Source organism: Ixodes scapularis, unplaced genomic scaffold (assembly GCF_016920785.2).
Source record: "Ixodes scapularis isolate PalLabHiFi unplaced genomic scaffold, ASM1692078v2 PGA_scaffold3__209_contigs__length_174095766, whole genome shotgun sequence".
NCBI lineage: Eukaryota > Metazoa > Arthropoda > Arachnida > Ixodida > Ixodidae > Ixodes > Ixodes scapularis.
In genome coordinates, this window is record NW_024609868.1 from 13,776,590 (window position 1) to 13,789,934 (window position 13,345).

A 13,345-nucleotide genomic window follows, 5' to 3' on the forward strand; every position below is an offset into this window, starting at 1 on the left:
GTTCCCAACTTGGACAAATACGCGCGCGCAAGGTCTTGATTCCACAGTAGATGAAAAATTAGCACAACACGCGTGTTTTTGTATAGGCAATCTGAGTTACCGGAAAGGCGAGAAATCTTGGGTCAAATATCTTCAGTCAATAAGCACGCGCCACGCGCATGTTGAAGGTTACTCTGTCAAATGCAGTCGCACATGCTTTGAGCATACAAGCAACCTGGCAGGAACTGAAAAGTATACAAGATCATGATTATAATCGAGCCTATTGCATGCTGGCATGACCGTTTTCGGGGCAGTGGAGAGAAGGAAGAAGAGAGCAAGCCACGGGAGAAGGACACGTGAGCGGGGAGGGGGGGGGGGGGGGGGGGGAGACGAAGCCCAGAGCAGTAGCTGCGACCTTTGTTAGGGAAGCGGTCCAGGCAAAGACCTTTCTAAACTCGACTCGACTGTGCAGAAGGTGATCATCAACAAAGACCACCACCTCTACCAGGCACCGATTACGTCTTCGCACTCAAGCTGATGCACCGCCCGACGATTGACGTCCATGACACCTCTTTCAAGTTAACGTTATCGACACCCAGCTAGCTGCCGACATCTTTCAACCAGGACTCTAATCTTTAAGCCCGTGAGCTCCCTTGATTCGAAAATTAAGAACTGGCGTTCGCTTATCCAGTATTCAACTGACTCGTGTATATAGTCCCATGTAAATACACTTCTCAATTCCCCTCTTCTACTGTACAGCAAATATTTCCCTAACGTACCCGGGTGTTTTGTGTGATTTATTGCGTCCGTAACCACGAACAACATCAGACATACGTTTGATTGCGCGTCAGCTGCACTAGCTCTCATGCAGCGGAAGAACACGTCTAAACTACCCTTCCGCGCTTGCTTGTTCTTTGCGATAAGCTCGTGTTGAGGTGAGTTGAAGTATTTGGCGAGGATGTCGAGCTATGGCGGTGCTTCGTCCAGCTTCTCTGCGACACAATGTTTACCCCCCCCCCCCCCCAAAAAAAAAAAAGAAAAAAAAGAAACGGCTGTGGATTAGATTTTTCACGCCATCCACCTCCATTGGGCGTTGGGCGTAGGTGAGACGCGAGTACTGTGTCAGTGTTCGTCGCGGCCTCTCGTTCAATTGGTGCTTCGATTGTTGAATACGGTTCCAAGGTCGAACGATGCCACGGAAAGAAACAAGTAATCTAGCGTTGTTCTCACCACAACTAAAGCGAACACCGTTAGGGACGTCACTGATCCATCTCCTGCCCAATTGAAGACCCCTTGATGAATGCAGCATTGCAGAACATGACACTAAGAAGTGAAATAGAGGAGAGTCGGGTGCAGTTGTACGTTCGGATTCACGACGGACATTGGAAAAGACGTCATCTCTACTCTCACAGTTGTGAGTTCGGAACGCAAAAAGAAAGCAATAAGACGAGGCAAGAATGACGCGGCAGTGCACAAGACGGCGTTTTTTTTTTAGAGCGCAGCTCTTAGGGGCCCGTTTCCGGCTTGAGCGGCGTCGCCGTCGGCGTCGCCGTCGCCGTCGCCGTCGGCGTCGGCGTAACCGCGCGGTGCATCATGGGAAATGTCCCATAATGCACCGCGCGAGCCCCCCACCAAGGTCACGTGACCTCGTGGGGGGTCACGTGACCCCCCGAAGTCACGTGACTCCCCTGAGGTCACGTGGCCCCCTCCTCGAGGTCACGTGACCCCCGCCGATGTCGCGTGACCCCCGATGACGTCATCGTCACTGATGACGTCACCGGCATCCACATCGTCATCGTCATCATCACTGATGACGTCACCGGCATCCACATCGTCATCGTCATCATCACTGATGACGTCACCGGCATCCACATCGTCATCGTCATCACTGATGACGTCACCGGCATCCGCATCGTCATCGTCATCATCACTGATGACGTCACCGGCATCCACATCGTCATCGTCATCATCACTGATGACGTCACCGGCATCCACATCGTCATCGTCATCATCACTGATGACGTCACCGGCATCCGCATCGTCATCATCATCATCACTGATGACGTCACCGGCATCCACATCGTCATCGTCATCATCACTGATGACGTCACCGGCATCCACATCGTCATCGTCATCATCACTGATGACGTCACCGGCATCCACATCGTCATCGTCATCATCACTGATGACGTCACCGACATCCGCATTGTCATCGTCATCATCACTGATGACGTCATCAGTGACGTCACTGATGTCGTCACCGGCATCCGCATCGTCATCATCATCATCACTGATGACGTCATCAGCGACGTCACTGATGACGTCACCGACATTCGCATCGTCATCGTCATCATCACTGGTGAAGTCATCAGTGACGTCACTAATGACGTCATCGGTACCCGCATCGTCATCGTCACTGATGACGTCATCAGTGACGTCAGTGATGACATCATCGGCATTGGGGGTCACGTGACCCCCAAGGTAACGTGACCCCCCCCTGGTTAGTTTAACCCCCCCCCCAGTGCCCTTCCCTCCTCCTCCTCAAGAGCTGCGCTCTAATTCGGCGTTACAGGGAGTTGTAAGCGGCTTTCATTTTTTTTTTTTTTTGGCTATTTAGAAGTAATCGTAAAAAAAAAGAAGGTATCTGTGTTAAGCAGTGTAACGTCAAAAGTGTAAAACGCGTTAGTTCATAATTAAAAACAGAAACCGCGAAGGTAACGTACGTTACTTTCTAACGACAACGGTAGCTCTAACGCGTTCCTTTTATTTTGAGGTAACGTAGGTCGGTAACTCATTATTTTTATTTGCAAGTAACGGGTAACATATTTTGTTACTTTTTTTCGGTAACGCCTACAATACGGATTACATCAGAGTGCCTAACAGAATTCACGACATAAGGCAGGTCTTAGTTTCACGATTTGTTCGGAAATCGAAGATTCAGAGACATGAGAACATTGTGAAAGAAGATTCTCGAAAATTTGAATTATGCAGAAGGCATTGTTTTGATTGGAAGTATTTATAGAGATCCCATGAGCCACTTTAAGAACTATTTGTTTTCTTCTAAAATTCAAAAGGGTTTAGTTAAGGTTCTGTGAGTGCTGCCATTAGCCCAAAAGGTTTGGAGTATTGCTGAGGGCTATAAAATAACATTGAATTAAATGATTAACGCATCTCTAGATATTTTTAAGGTAGATTGTTAAGCTGGGCCATCCGTTGGCCATATATGTGGTAATTCAACTCACAAACGGGCTACAGTTATTTCTTTCCTAACTTTACAAGTGAAATTTATTTCGAAAAAGAAATTCCATAGCAATAAAAAATTATTAAGAACGCCCGTGAGTTTATTGTAGGATATTTGCGGCACAAACTATAACTCCTTTTTTCTCCCCTTACGATGAAAAATTATTTCGAAAAAAAAAATGCACTAACGGTTGAAAAAAAAATGCAATAAGGGCACAAACAAAATTGAGACCACCCGCGAGTTTATCCAAGAAACTAAAAGCTTGTCAAGCAGCCGTTTTTGGGAAATCCCCCGTTTGATTGATTGATTTATAGGTTTTGTAACGTCCTCCACCAAATTATATCGCCATTTTTAAGAACTCACAAAATCAAAAGGAATTAATTTTTTTTTTGTTCTGGATTACTGGTGAAAGGTTTTACCAAATATTATACAAGGTCCCCCCCCCCCCCCCCCACCCCCCCAAAAAAAATAAAGACTGGTGAGTTTTTTTTTTTTTTTAAATACGTTCTGTCTTCTTTTTTACATTCTTTGCTTTTTGTTTAGTGTTCGAGGAACAGACAATCTCACGACAAGATACAGAGACATTTTTGTGTTTGTGTGTGTGCGTGTTTTTTTTTTTTTTTTTATTATTATGGCATCATCACACCTCGCGCCTTCCCTGTCTCGAGTCAAGAATGGCGTTCAGGGGAGAACAAACCTTGTTTGCAGAAAGACAGTTCGAGCACGCCTTAATAGCAACCTTGTTTTGTGTTTGGGCGTTAGCTACAGGGCACAAAAGAGCATATGTGTGAACAAGCGGCATTGGCGAAGATTGGTGGCATCGAGCAAGAACCTGGTTTTGTCAAGTCGGAGAGCTATGTTTGTTTGTTCGCCTCGTAATGTGCCGAGTGAGATATCTCCTTTTATTTTATTTTTCTGCCGAAATATATAAGCGCATAGAAAGGTATGTCACTGAAGCAGAAACGTAGATAGGAACGTCGCGCTCAAAGCGTTATTCCTTTGCTAGTTCGTACGCGAACTCTTTTTTTTTTCTTTTTCGTTTTTTCAGGAAATCGTTGTTAGCACGACAACGCCAAAAGCGCCAAGAAAGGAACTTATTTTTGTACCGCCCCGGTGGACTGTCAGTTGCAGTCGCAAATGCAGGCGTGGGGAGGCTCCGAACATTTGTCACAGGCGTTGTGAAGCGACGAAGGCGACAATACCACGTGAGACTAAATATACGGCTTCGTTTCTCTGCTGAGGACGGCTTGCGAACCAAATACAATATACTGTAAAAGCCAATCTGTCACCTGTTCATATGCATTTCAGCTTCAAGTCTTTGTATGTGCTCGGTACTGTATCTTAAAAGAAATTGCTGTTTTTTGGTTCGTTTCTTTTTGCCGACAGTCAGCACCGATTTTCATTTATAAATATTGCTTGCCTATATTTTATTTTCAGAGCTTTGTGCAGCGTTTTAGATGTAAGAAGCCCAAGTGTACACTTCAAGAAAAGTGCCTCCTTTGCGGGAGTGCTTGAGCGAACAAAGCACCGTAAAAACTTTCACTTTCACGACTATGCCTTCCAATTTCCAGGCAACTCGTTTCAGCCAAGCCGCCCCAGGCTCAAACACCACAAGCTAAAAAGCACACTTTTATTAACATATAAATAAAAAAAGAGGCGTACGCATCAGGTCGGAAAAAAGATGTAAGATAAAAAGGAACATTTTAAGAACCCACTAGCACTCGCACTACGCGTATTAACCTTTCCCAATACATTGTTCCTTCCTTACGTCACATCACATAATGAATAACATATAAGAGTCGGGTGAACTGAGGTGGAAACAATGGCTCGTGAAAAGTAATGCAGAAATCGGCCCAGTCATTAGATATGTTCTTTTATTTAATCCCCACACTTACTTCTGCGTTCTGCTTCGCAGCAAAATAATGGCTCTGGATATATTTTTGCTTTAGAATACTCGATAAAAATAAGAGTTGTATAAGTGTGTACCTGTTAAAATAGTGCGAGTATAGAATCTTGAATTTGTTAAATCACCCGCATATTTAAAGCAGTTAAAACAAATTCATTAGCTCTTCTGAAGCATCGATGAAAACGAGAAGCACGAGGCAAATCGTCCTGCTGCATTGATTTAGGCAAATGCCGTACTCTCGCCCCCCCCCCCCCCCCCCCCCCCCCCAGTGTGCATTGTGCCGCTAAGAAGTATTTAAAAACAAGAACATAGTAGACAAAAAAATTGGTCGGTGCGTAGGTGTACTATGCTGCATAAATTTCCGTAGAGCTACGTAAGGGTGGCACAACGAATGAAAGGGGAAAGGGGGGGGGGGCTGCTAATGCTTCGCCGAGTCGCGCCTGAGAGTCGCGTAAACTGCCCGTGCCGCAGAGAACGCGAGCTTGGCCATTCGGCCGCTGTGCAGAGCGATGAACGAAGATTGTGGAATCCCGGCTACCGGAGCGGCGTCTATCGCCGTTTCCATCAGACAGACAGGAGCGCGTCGCGTTGAAGCGAGCGAGACAGCAGATAAGAAATCTCTGCAGAAACCACTATTGTTGGTTGTCTATGAATTGCGATAGCATCTGTCTCAGACAACTTCAAGAACGACGTCCAAGACGACGTCCTAAAGAACGCCATCAAAGAAGACGTCTAGGACTACATCTAGGACGCCCTCAAGGATGACGTCAAGGTCGTGCGGTCTTTCGAAAAAGGTGCGGACGTGAATGGAGTGTGAGAATGTGAGGTAAAATTGCTTACTGCGCATACGTACTGCGCGTTAGGAGGCCAGAAAGTCCAAAAAATGGGAAAAAATTTGCTATCGCATTAAAAAGATGCGCGTGCGCACTGCGCGGTTCTCGGCGGCAGGCACGGCGCGCCGTCAGGGAGCGCGGCGATCGAAATCTGTTGGCGCTTCGGTGCTATCTGTGTGACGTCACTTCCATGATCAAGCTTACGTGACATCGATTTCCCAACTTAGCACCCCCTTCCAAGCGCGGAAACAAACGTAGTTCTACGTCGAAAAAACAATGCAGTCGGAGCTCATTGAGAATGAAGTGGGCATGTAAATTAAAATTATTAAATGGCTAAAAAAATACTTATGACACCCTTTGCATTTAGTGTAACACAATCAGACGATATTCGATAAAGGGACTATCATGGCTGGAAAGCACCCAGAGCCTTCGCCATACAATAACCCAAAACACGAAGGCTATACCCAACCTTTCCTTGAAAGAAGGAAGGCGCGTACAACTGGTGGCTATGTACTTCATAGCTCTCAAAAATGTCTGCTCGCATACTGCCCCACAGTATCTCAGATTTCCTTTAGTTCTCTGAATCAGCAATCAGGTTTTAAATGGTGATGCAGCCTCGGTGACAAAAAAAAAAAAAATATATATATATATATATTTATATATTTGCCTGACAGAACCACAGATCTGGTTGCGTCGTCTTCGTCCTTTATGTTTATTCTTTCCTTAATCTTCACCCTTAATCTTTTTCGTTCTTTTCCCGCTGATACTGTGTGACGTTAGATCGCGATATCCGTCGCTGTTTTCACTGTTGAAGCTGATTCGAAGAAGCCGCGTCCTGTTTTTTTATCCGTAACAAGGGTCTACCGTATCAAACTGCCAACCGTTCCATGGTTCTCTGAGGAAACTGCCGATGCAAGTAGTTGTTTCAGACGGTAAAAACTTCTAAGCTTACCCCTAGCCCTACTTTACACCAGGTCATAATACACAACGGTAAAAAGTCGCATTGAATCAGGTCCCCGCTTACACCAAGACAGGGAACTCCTATATCCCCCCTGCCGCCCCCGACACGATGGAGTACCGCAAGTTCCAAGCTCAGAGACGGTAGTCAAAGGCAAGAATACAGAAACTGCCTCAGCAAGAAGAGAGCCAGCCCCAAAGAGCGCAATCTCCTCGAAGCGCAGCACCGCGTCGTCGTCGTCTTCCATGATTACCCGGCGCGCTCTTCTCCCCAGCGGACGCATCCTCTCGGCACAACGTCGTTATCTCGAGCTGCGAAAGACGGAGAGAAGGGAAAGCGTGCTGTATTGGGCCTAATGCATCGGGTGCGTGGCTCGTTTTGCCTTGCCCCGTTGCTGCGCGTACACGTTCGCACTTCCCTCTTCGTGTTGCGAAAACGCGTCCCGACAGGCGAGGCTAGGCCGGCCCGCATAAGTTCGCCGGCAGCAGCAACAACAACGGTCTCCCCCCGCCCCCTTATGGGGCATTCGTAAGAACCGTTCGGTAATGCTGTCTCGTTTCTTCGCCGCTGTTGGAATAACGCGCTGGGTGCCGTTGGACCGCGCGAGCTGCGCCCGCGATGTCCTTCGTCTTTAGCAAAAAAAGCCTCGTTAGCGATATGTTTTGTCTCTCTTTTCATCGTGCCTTCTTTTGCGTCTTGTTTTCGCGGGCCTCTTGATTTATTAGTTTCACGCCCCGTTTCGCTAAGAGAGCGTTGTAAATCTAAAGTTTTGAACCCCTTGCGGCTATTAGACCATGCGTGCGTCCGCCTTTGATTGCGTGCCATGAGTATTCCTTTCTGGGTTTGGGTGGGCCTTCGGCAATAGCTGCTTTGAAACTCGTGAATCTGCCCGTGTGAGTCGATGACTTTGCACTTAGTTTGTTCTTCCTCTTTCGGTTTGCGCGCTTGTTGCTTGGTGACGTGTGATGTGGTGGCGCGCGAAAAAATTTACAATGTATTTGTTGTAAAGAAAAACAAAAACAGATGGGATATTGATTGATTAAATTACTGTAAATCCCTTCGTTTTCGTGGCCTTTTTGCAAATTGGGTAGCGGGGTCGTATTTGTGACCATGAAATTTCGCGATTTCTATAGGCTGGAATTCGCCTCTGCAGACGAAAGAAATATTCGCTTCTTCTTAGAAATCGCGAATTTTACGATTCGTGAATTCGGGAAAATTAGCGGCTCGCGAAATTTAATGGTTTTACAGTATTCGACGGTCATTCGACGAGAAACTATCAGACTCTATCGATTGCTGCGATTTTCCAAAGGGCCCGAATATAAAATAATTTCGTTCGCATTACTGTCCCGCGGAACACTTCCAATGTTTTGTAACTACGATCAACAAAAAGAAGTTCAAAAAGTTCACCACCGAAAAAAAAAGGACATCTTTAGAACTGCATTATAAGTTGGTACATGAGCATGTCCCGATAAGGTTCATATAGAAAATCTGAACCACTACGCCACTCTGTATGGACATACTACTTTTTTTAAGTCACAGAAAGAAAGGTACCTCCGCCAGTGTTCTGTTTTAGAAAATGACGCAGACAAAAACAAAATCTACGGTCAGTGCTCCATCCTCCCCGCCGCAGTAGCCATTAGACAAAGCAAGGTTTTTTTTTTAGATGCGGAGCATCTTTTGCTCGGGTCTATGTCCCGCGGCGTCGTAGTCCGCACTGACACTACGCATGCGCAACTCTCCTCCTTCCCTCTCTCCAACAGCTGCGCGTTACTCTCTCCGCTCTCTCTCTCTCTCTATTAGCTGCGTGCACTTCGCGTGCGTTCGCTTCTACTCACACCGCGTGCGCATGCGCAACTCTCCTCCTCTAGTCTCCTCTCCTTCAAGTGTGAATATAAGCAGAGGTAGTGCGCTGCGCGCATTCAGTTCACCGCTGTTGACTCCAGTTCACACCGTTCTTCCGATGAAGATGGAAGCAACAGTCCCGTCAGTTAGTGGGTTGACGCAAGCAAGCGTCAGCGCCACCCCACAAACTAACAGCAACGCTACGTTGTTCCGCATCACCCCATGGTTTCCCTCGGGAAGATGGTGTAATTTTTTTCGTGATTGCAGCTGTTTGTTTAGATGTCACGTTGAGACGAAGTTTACAAAAATAAAGTTCGCTACATGGCACCGTGTTGGAGGTGTGAAACATCACGTTCAGCCTAACATTCGTCACATCGTATACTTCATTCTGCAAAGGAAATGTTTTCTTCACCTTCATCATCCGCCGGGTTGCCTCCAAGAAATTGCATTAATTGGCTTTTTTTTCCCTTACTTTGAGGCACAGCAGCCACGAAGCTTTTTCTCCCAACATCCGGAAGCGTATAAGACCATGTGCAATCATTGACTCTTGAAGAACTTCGGTTTGGTCCCTTGCGATTGAGAACTCGGTTGAGCAAGAATAATGTACCAGTATTAGAAAATATAGATATTTATATTCCGGCCCACACGAAGCCAGACACTGGACAACGTGGTGCTTTGCACCGAAAAGAAACAACATAGAGGCAAAGGGGAAACAAAAGCAGCAGCTCATAATAAGCCCGTCGTTCTTTACTAGAGTATATAATTTGACTAGAAAACAATACAATATTTAAAGGCTGCGTGCGCAATGGGAAGTTACCATTCTTGAATTCTCCTACGAGGAGTAGAGTTGAACTTCTACACGACTCTGTAGAAGTTCAACTCTACTGCAGATAGCAAGGAGCTATTGGATGCTTACACCAAACCATACTGCAACGCTCTTCCCAGCTCGAAATCTGCGCTGGAAGCCAAGTCGGTGATATTCGTCTGCTTTCGTGCTATATCCGCTGTGTATGTTTATGCGCGGAAGGCAGTGTTTGATTTAGATCGCTCGAGTTCTTTCGCGTCGTAATTGACCGCGCCAGCCAGAGTTCTTGGGAATAGAAAGGAGCATCGGCTGTTGTTCGGTTCTTATACCATACTGATCTTTATTCGGAGTTATGACGAGCCGGCTCTCAAGAAATGGGCTTGTCGGGGACCGAAATGGCCCCAGAAGACGCGGCTGGTTAGTAGCGTACCCGGAAATGAAGTCAGGTGCGAGAGCCCTGTACATCCTATTAGAGTCGAGATGTTTCGGTGGCGCCCTCTTGTGGTTTCCATCCGTGACGTCACGACTGGGATTTGCCTCGCCGGGACGTCCACCTGCTGTTACCCTGGCTACTTAACATCAGGTGCGACGACGATTTCGATATTGTGTTTAAAAAGCACAGTGGAAGCTAGGAGCCATCACAATCCGAAACTAACACCGTCAAAGTTTACAATCTGACAATGCTCATATGCCCATGGTTTAGCCAATCGTGGAAAGCTGACCACAGCGACGCTTTTGGTCGCGCACATCGCTGATAGGACGCAATCAAGGTATATTCCCGTGACATTCTAAGCCGCAAGTTAGCGACAATGTTTCTAGGGATTAAATGCAAAGGCGTTCTAAATTTTTGTAATTGTCACGCTATCCAAACCAGTGCTCAATGCGTACCGCGAAGCTTGACACTCCGCGCGTCACACTGCCCAAAGGGAAAGTCGATAGCTCGTAAAGCCTGTTGCGATACATCGCAGGTTGCAACGAAGCGCAGAGAAGCTCTTATTTGGTCTCCAGACATCCCAAAAGGAAAAATTAATCGGTTTTTGAGTGCCAAACTAACGAAGGTCCTCTGACACGCCCCGACGAAGGTCTAAAGATAAACTTCGACCACCTGGGGATTTTTCTGACGCTCAACCCAAACATTGGTTGCACAGCAAACTTCTCCGCAATAAGCATCCGTCAGGTTCCGTCGGCCGAGATACGCATACCTGCCAACCGGGATTACATTCGTAGACACGCGATTTACCTCGGAGCCTCCTAGGCACCTTCCGGGCACCCCATCAATATACAGAGGCCACGTTCGACGAATCAGCTAAGCCGGCGTGAGCGAACGGCCGTTCCTTTTTGGCCATCTCCTTGCGCAACACATCCGATTTCGACCCTCATTCGAGTCCTTTCCAGCACGATGGGGATATTGCCGGATGGGCGACGCCATGGACGTGTCCTCGCCGGCTGACACGTCGCCGCTGACGCCGCAGACCCGGTCCGAGGGGTCCGGCCGGCCGATATCGTCCGGGGGCCTCGCTCGCGTGGGGCGTCTGATTTCCGGCCCCCGTCGCAATAAGCTTGGCGTCGCGGCGCCAAGGCCGCCCGTTTCCGGCCGAACGGTTGGGAGATCTCGCGCCTGCTCGTTGGCTCTCCTCGGACTTCTCTCCGCCTCATTTCGCGACTCCGGCCGGCTAAGAGGAGCCGTGCTCCGGGGTACGCTGTCAGCGCTGCACTTTACACGAAACAACGGGAAAAACAGGAAATGAAACAAACAAAAAAGATTTTGTTGTTGCTATTTTTATCTTGACAAGTCTCGCGTAGTCTCGGCGATGCTCGTTGCGCAAGCCTAGCCAATATTGAATGCATCTTTAGGCGCCTCCACGAGTCATCGATGGTGCGTCCATGCGAGGGCTCGTTTGCGAACGGCTGGGTGCGGCTCGGTCCGTACCCGTGACTGTGTGAGCCCGACTTTGAAACCGCTCGTCATTCCGACTCCTTGGAGCCTATAGCGTGTGCACACGTGCGTATACAGAAGCTGACATGTTGATTCGCATTTCTGCGCCCGCGAGGTTTGATATACTTTGTTTTGTCATGTGTCCGGGCGCAGCAGAAGGCACGAACACGCAGAACTTTGAACACACAAACGAAGTGCGCAGGTAACTGAGCCCTACTTGTACAGGACTGATTTAGCGATGATAGAAGATGTACTGAAACGTGACGAACAGCATGACGTTGCTCTCTTTACGTTTTTTTTTTCTTTTTACTGGTCCCTTTGACTCGTACCGTCGACTGTGCTCAGGGTTAAGGCGAAACGGAGTGTTTTTATCCGAATAGTAACATCGGGTACAGGCATGCTGCAAGACCTATATCGTACATTTGCTCGATGTAGTACGCGGGATTTCGCATTAGTGCGCGTCGCCGCGTACATCTCCCAGTTCTAAATAAAATGCCCCGGTACATGTATCGTGCGCTTGTATTGTGCATTCAAAGAAGCATATATGCGCGTCCACCAGTGTGCAAGTGTGCCCGAATCATCATGTGCTCCCCGGTGTTTCTGTGCCATACGACTGCAGAGGTTGAGAATGTATATATATATCTATATATATATATATATATATATATATATATATAGAGAGAGAGAGAGAGAGAGAGAGAGAGAGAGAGAGAGAGAGTGAGAGAGAGATACATAGAGTGAGATATATAATGCGTTAGCATTGGAGCGCTCGTTTTGACGAAAACCCGGAGGCGTCTTTCCTTTCCCAGCGCCGGGGAGAAAAAAAGAAAGAGGGGAAAAGGGTGACGCGTAGCCGCCTCAGGGGCTCCGAGGCAAAAGCGCCGGCCTAGTGATCCCCATGTGGCGGGTTCGAATCCCGGCCGAGGTGCCCGCAATGTGACGGAGTCTTATTGCGGAGGAGGCGTCGTGCAACCGAGCTTTCGGTTGCACCTCTAAAGATCCCAAGGTGGCCGAAATTACTCCCCAGTCCTCAACTGGGGCGTGCCAGATGCCCGTCGTTAATTTGGTACGTAAAACCCCCAATTTGATTTAGGGTGACGCGTGCGACGCTCTTATTGACCCGAAATGCTCACGACAGCACGCGTCAACCTCTCCCTGTCTCCCCGGCACTGAAAAACTGACAGACACCACCGGGTGTTCGTCAAAACGAGCCCTTTCGTTTTTGTCAGCCACACGCCCAGCTGGAGCGGGGACAGAGAGGAGGCGCCGTCGCGGAACTACAGGCGCCGCGGTACGGTGGAACGCGGGCGTGCTCGGTTGCCGTCGCCGGTTGTTCTTCGCTCTGGGATTCCGTAGTAGCAGCGCGTGGTCTGTGATGGGTGTGTGTAGTTGAAACGATGAATGCGGTTACCTCCACGAGTGATATAGATGCGGTATTTCCACGAGTGGTATGGATGTGGTTCTTTCCATGAGTGGTATGGAAGGCCATACAAAAAGGGATGAAAAAAAAAATAACAGGAAAATCCATTGGTGAGTTTTTAATAAATATGTGAGTATGAACCTTGGGAAACTTCAACACTTCCCCCTTCGGGAAACGCTAACGCTGACCCCGTAGTGAGGTCAGAAAGATGCAGCAAAAAATAGAGGAAGCAAAAGACAAAGCCAAAACAGAAAAGTGAAGGGGTCAACGTTAGCGCTTCCAAGGGTCATGCTAGCGCATTCCCTAGGAATCCAGCAATGGATCTTTCTGTAATTGTTTTGTTATGTACGTTTGTAAACCATTAAAATAAATAAAGTGAACGCTTGAGCTGTTGAATGAACATGGCTTCAATTCTCGTATCTCCT